The sequence below is a fragment of the Lontra canadensis genome, unplaced genomic scaffold, assembly GCF_010015895.1.
Source record: "Lontra canadensis isolate GAN:19392208 unplaced genomic scaffold, GSC_riverotter_1.0 scaffold317, whole genome shotgun sequence".
Taxonomy (NCBI): domain Eukaryota; kingdom Metazoa; phylum Chordata; class Mammalia; order Carnivora; family Mustelidae; genus Lontra; species Lontra canadensis.
The window spans coordinates 99602-105601 of NW_022631311.1; positions in this window are offsets into that span (position 1 = coordinate 99602).

The following is a 6000-nucleotide window of genomic DNA, read 5'->3' on the forward strand; positions in this document are numbered from 1 at the left end:
CATATATCAAGAAAGCAGAAGAGAGGTTATATTCATAGAATTCTGAAAAATTCAAAAACGAGTTTGGCAGGGGTGCCTGGGTGGCTCAGTCAGTTAAGGGTCTAACTCGATTTTGACTCAGGTTATGTTCTCAGTGTTGTGAGATTGAGCCCCAGGTCAGACTCTGTGTTGGGCATGCAGCCTGTTTTAAGATTCTCTCTCCCTCTCCCTCTGTTAAAATGAGTTTGGCAATGAAATTTGTGGTGTTCTAACTCCATAAACCACCTCGTTCACACTAGCAGACCTCTGGGCTACTAGATTTGACCTAAAGGAAGATCAAAAGTAATGCTGGTTTTGAATTAGTTTCTTTTTTTATCCCTTCCTAGTTTTGTAATATTCAATTTTTTAAAAAAGGTCTTGTAGTACTTATTCCTTGCCTTATAAGTATAGATAACTTTAAAATAGTATAATATCTCAAGTTGTATATAGAATGGTTGTTTTTTTTTATTTGAAGTCATTTTTTAAAAGATTTTATTTACTTATTTGACAGAGAGAGATCACAAATAGGCAGAGAGGCAGATAGAGAGAGAGGAAGGGAAGTAGGCTCCCCGCTGAGCAGAGAGCCTGATGCGGGGCTCGATCCCAGGACCCGGGAATCATGACCTGAGCCGAAGGCAGCGGCTTTAACCTACTGAACCACCCAGGTGCCTCTGGAATGGTTGCTTTTCAGCCATTTATTGATTTGTGGGTATGTAGGTGTAACTTTTGTTTACATAATTTAAATCAACTTTTGAACCAAGCAAGTCAATGTAGGTATGAAAAAAGTATGCTCAGGGGGCGCCTGGGTGGCTCAGTGGGTTAAAGCCTCTGCCTTCAGCTCAGGTCATGATCCCAGGGTCCTGGGATCGAGCCCTGCATCGGGCTCTCTGCTCAGCCGGGAGCCTGCTTTCTCCTCTCTCTCTGCCTGCTTCTCTGCCTACTTGTGATCTCTGTCTGTCAAATAAATAAATAAAATCTTTAAAAAAAAAAAAAAGTATGCTCAGTTTGATTGGAAAGACCTTATAAAAGTCTTATAGCCAGAAATTATAATGAGGTTTTCTCTCATTTCAGGTAAATGGAGAGTGAAGATACATTCTTTTTTTTTTTTGGAAATTTATCAACATTTCCTTTATTTTTTAATACATGGTAAATTGTGACTGCTTTATGTATTTGAAAAGAACATATGTTTTTTTTGTTGGATACAATGTTCTGTAACAATTATTTATTTTATATTTATTATTATATTATATTATATATTTATTATTTTTATTAACATATATATGTTATACAAAATGAATAATATATAATTATATATCAATTAATAATATATAATTATATGTTATTCATTTTGTATAACATATATAAATAATATATATAATTTATATAATATATAATATATATAAATTATATATATTATTTATATATTAAACTTATATATGTAAATAATAATATATATAACATATATAAAATATATATAACATATATATAAAATATATATACACACACACATATATATATATAAAATAAGGGGTACAGGTCTGTGATTCATCAATCTTGCACATTTCACAATGCTCACCATAGCACATACCCTCCCCAATGTCTATCACCCAACCACCCCATCCCTCCCACCCCCCTCCATTCCAGCAACCCTCAGTTTGTCTGCTGAGATTAAGAGTCTCTTATGGTTTGTTTCCTCTCTGGTTTCATCTTATTTCATTTTTTCCTCTCTTCCCCTATGATCCTCTGCCTTGTTTCTCAAACTCCACTTATCAGTGAGATCATATGATAATCGTCTTTCTCTGATTGAGTTATTTCACTTAGCATAATACCCTCTAGTTCCATCCACATCATTGCAAATGACAAGATTTCCTTTTTTGATGGCTGCTTAATAAATGTGTGTGTGTGTGTAAGTCACATATACCACATCTTTATCCATTCATCTGTCGATGAACATCTAGCTTCTTTCCATAGTTTGGCTCTTGTGGGTGCATATGCTCCTTCAGATCACTACATTTGTATCTTTGGGGTCAATTGCTGGGTCATAGGGTAGCTCTATTTTCAACTTTTTGAGGAACCCTATTCTGTTTTCCAGAGTGGCTGTACCAGTTTGCATTCCCACCAACAGTGCAGGATGGTTCCACCTTCTCCATATCCTCGCCAACATCTGCCGTTTCCTTGTACATACATGCTCACTGGCCTAGGACTTGTGGTCAGACTGATCAGTAGTCATCCAGCATGGTGGTACAAATGTCACCTATCTGGAAGTATGAATTATGACACCCTACTGATCTAGTTGGACAGTGTATATCTACTAGGCTAAAATCCGTGGTCGTAGTAGTTTCTTACTTTTACTGTTTCACCATTGGATATATAGAAAAACCCAATCAACTCCAAATTATTTTACCAGGTTTATTCAACTTGTTCATCAGTTGGAAAATATTTATTGAACGCTAGTTACATAAAGACACTATAAGAATACAAAGAATTACAAGGCATGGCCTTAGTGGTTTTTTAATAAACTTTTTTTTCATAGCAGTTTTCGGTTCACAGCAAGACTGAGGGGAAGGTACAGAGATTTCCCGTATGTCCCCTCCCCAACACATGTACAGTTTCCCCTATTATCAATATGCCCCACCAGAGTGGTAGGTACATTTGCTATAATTAATGAATATACACTGACACATCATAATCACTCCAAATCCATAGTTCATATTAGTGTTCATTCTTGGTGTTGTACATTTTGTTTGGACAAATATATCATGACATGGACCTGTCAATATAGTGTCATACAAAGTACGTTTACTGCCTTAAACATTCTCTGTGTTCTGCCTTTTCATTCCTCCCTCGAACCCCTGGCAACCACTGATCTTTTTACTGTCTCCACACTTTTGTCTTTGCCAGAATATTATATAGTTGGAATCATACGGTATGCAGCCTTTTCAGAATAGTTTTTTCACTTATGATATGCATTTAAGCTTCTTCTCTATCTTTTAATGGCTTGGAAACTCATTTCTTTGTAGTGCTAATACTCCATGGTCTAGAGGTACCAAAATTTATCCATTTACCTGTTGAAGGACAACTTGGTCCTTCCAGGTTTTGGCAAGTATGAATAAAGCCGCTATAAACATCTATGTGCAGGTTTTTGTGCAGACATAAATTTTTAACTCCTTTGGGTAAAAGACAAATTGCACAAGGAGTGCAATTACTGGATTATACGGTAAGACACTGTTTAGTTTTTTAGGTGTTTTTTTTTAAGTAATCTCTATAAACCAACATGGGGCATGAACTCTCAATCCTGAGATCAAGAGTTGCATACCCTACCAATTGAGCCAGCCAGGTGTCCCAGAATATGTTAAGTTTTATAAGAAAATGCCAAACATCTTCCAAAATGACAGTACCATTTTACATTTCCACTAGCAATGAATGAGAGCCCCTGTTTCTCCACATCTCTGTTAGCATTTGGTATTGGCAGTTTTCTAGATTTTGGCCATTCTAGTAGGTATGCAGTGATAGCTCATTGTTTTAATTTGCATTTCTCTGAAGATATTAGATGTGAAGCATCTTTTGATATGCTAATTTTCCATCTATATACCTTATTTGGTGAGGTGTCAAGATCTTTGGCCCATATTTTATCTTTTGTTAAAAGATTTTATTTATTTATTTGGGAAAGAGCATGAGCAGGGGGAAGGGCATAGGGAGAGGGAGAAGCAAACTCCCCACTGAGCAGGGAGCCCGAATTGGGGTTCAATCCTAGGACCCTGGGATCATGACTTGAGCCCAAGGCAAATACTTAACTGACTGAGCCACCCAGGTGCGCCTTTGGCCCACTTTTTAATAATGTTATTTGTTTTCTCACTGTTGAGTTTCAAGAGTTCTTTGTATATATTGGATAACAGTCCTTGACCAGATGTATCTTTCAAAAATATTTTCTCTCAGTTTGTGGCTTGTCTTTCCCTTCTTTTGGCCTTGTTTTTCACAGAACAGAAGTATGTTTTCATTTTTTTTTAAAGATTTTATTTATTTGAGAGAGAGCGAGAGTGAGACAGCACAAGCAGGGGGAGCAGCAGATGGAGAGGGAGAAGCAGTCTTCCAGCCGAGCAGGAAGCCCAGTTCAGGTCTCTGTCCCAGGACCCTAGGATCATGACCTGAGACGAGGGCAGATGTTTAACGGCTAGAGCCACCCAGGTGCCCCTCTTACTTGGACTCTTAAAACTGTCTCATAATGGTGGTCCTGAAATCTCCCAACTCATTCTCTTAGTAGAGTAATTGTTCTGATGTGCATATTTGAAGGTGTCACTTTACTACTTAAATTTTCACACTGGCTTTCCATTGCTCTTAGGATAAAGAGCAACTTCTTCAACATGGAAGAAACTGGCCTCTCACAATCTAGCTTCTTCCAATTTCATGCCCTGAACTCCTAACTCCCACTCCCAGGCATATGGGCTGTCTTTTATTTCTTGAAAAACTTCACGTTCTTTTCTTGCCTCTGCCTCTTTTCCCTTCTTGGTATTTACTTCACTACTCTCTTATTCCAAAACTCCCTCACACCCTTCAAGTCATCTTCTATTTGTCCTTTGAGTCAGTTTACATGTCCTGGAATTGATTCTAACGATTGACCCTGACTCTAGTAATTTCAGCTTGGTGACTCTCTTATGTGTTTGCATTAATTCACTCGCTCTCCTATCTATATCTATATATGTATGCTACAAGTCATACATGTCTCTCCCTTGTTTCATTTTCTTAAAAGAATTTATTATATCTTAAAGTTTATTATTTGCTTGTTTATTGTCTGTCATCCTGCACTAAAATATATGTTCCCTGAGATCAACAATCTTGTCTACAGGGGCACCTGCGTGGCTCAATTGGTTGAGCGTCTGCCTTCAGCTCCGTTCCACCTAGAGATCTGGTATGAAGCCCCACATCTGGCTTCCTGCTCAGCGGCGGGAGGAGGGGGTCTGCTTCTTCCTCTCCCTCTGCCTGCTCTTCTGCCTGCTTGTGCTGTCAATAAATGGATAAATAATACCGTAAAAAAAAAATCTTATCTGCCTTACTCTCACCACTATGTCCTCAGAAGCTCCAACAGTGCCTAGCTCATACTGGAGACTCAGTGAATACGTACTGACTGAACGGTAGAAGCACATTTTTGAGGCAAAATTCTTCGGGCAGTTGTAGAATTCCATGCAATATCTGGGACATAATTATACCAACAAATTATTTGTTTTTGTCAGAAATTAAAATTTGAGTGGCCTGTGTTTGTTCTGGTCACCTTATACCCTAAACACATTTAGCAATATCTGGAGACATTTTTGACTGTCATAACTGGCGTGGTGGTACTACTGGTACCTGGTGTGTAGAGGGATGCTGCTGACCATCTTACAATGCATAATACAGCTCTTATTTGGCAAAAAAAAATATATATATATATATATATATAAGGTCCAAATGTTAATGGTGTGGAGGTTGAGAGAGAACCTCCACATCTGAGCTAGATGGTCATGAAATTTAAAGGTCCCTAGCAGGCAGAGTCAGCGCCTAGAGCCTCTAAATTCATCTTCCTTTTGGAAAGACGGCATGGGGTTAGTGAAAGGAAGGCGTCCGGCCTGGGGACTCGGCTATAAAATTCTGCGCACATATCTTCTTCACATGGATAACCAGACGGCAAGAGAGCCAGACTATCAATTGCCGCAGGTGAAGTAATGATGTAGAAATGATCGCGTGTGAAGGCCACAGTGGAAGGAAACGCACTCTGCATACATTGGTTACATGTGCCTCAGACACTGAGACATCCTTTAACTCCGGTAAATACAAACCCTCCCGCCGCTGGAGCTAGGAAGGCAGTGACACACCGGAAGCGGCCGGGCGACTGAGGCGTCCTTCTCCCCTAGCAACGGTCGGGAAGGAAGTGGTTGTTGCAGTCGAGCTCTGTGCGCCTGCGCAGAGGCGCCGCCTGCTGACGTGGAGCTAGGTCCCGGAGGACGACCC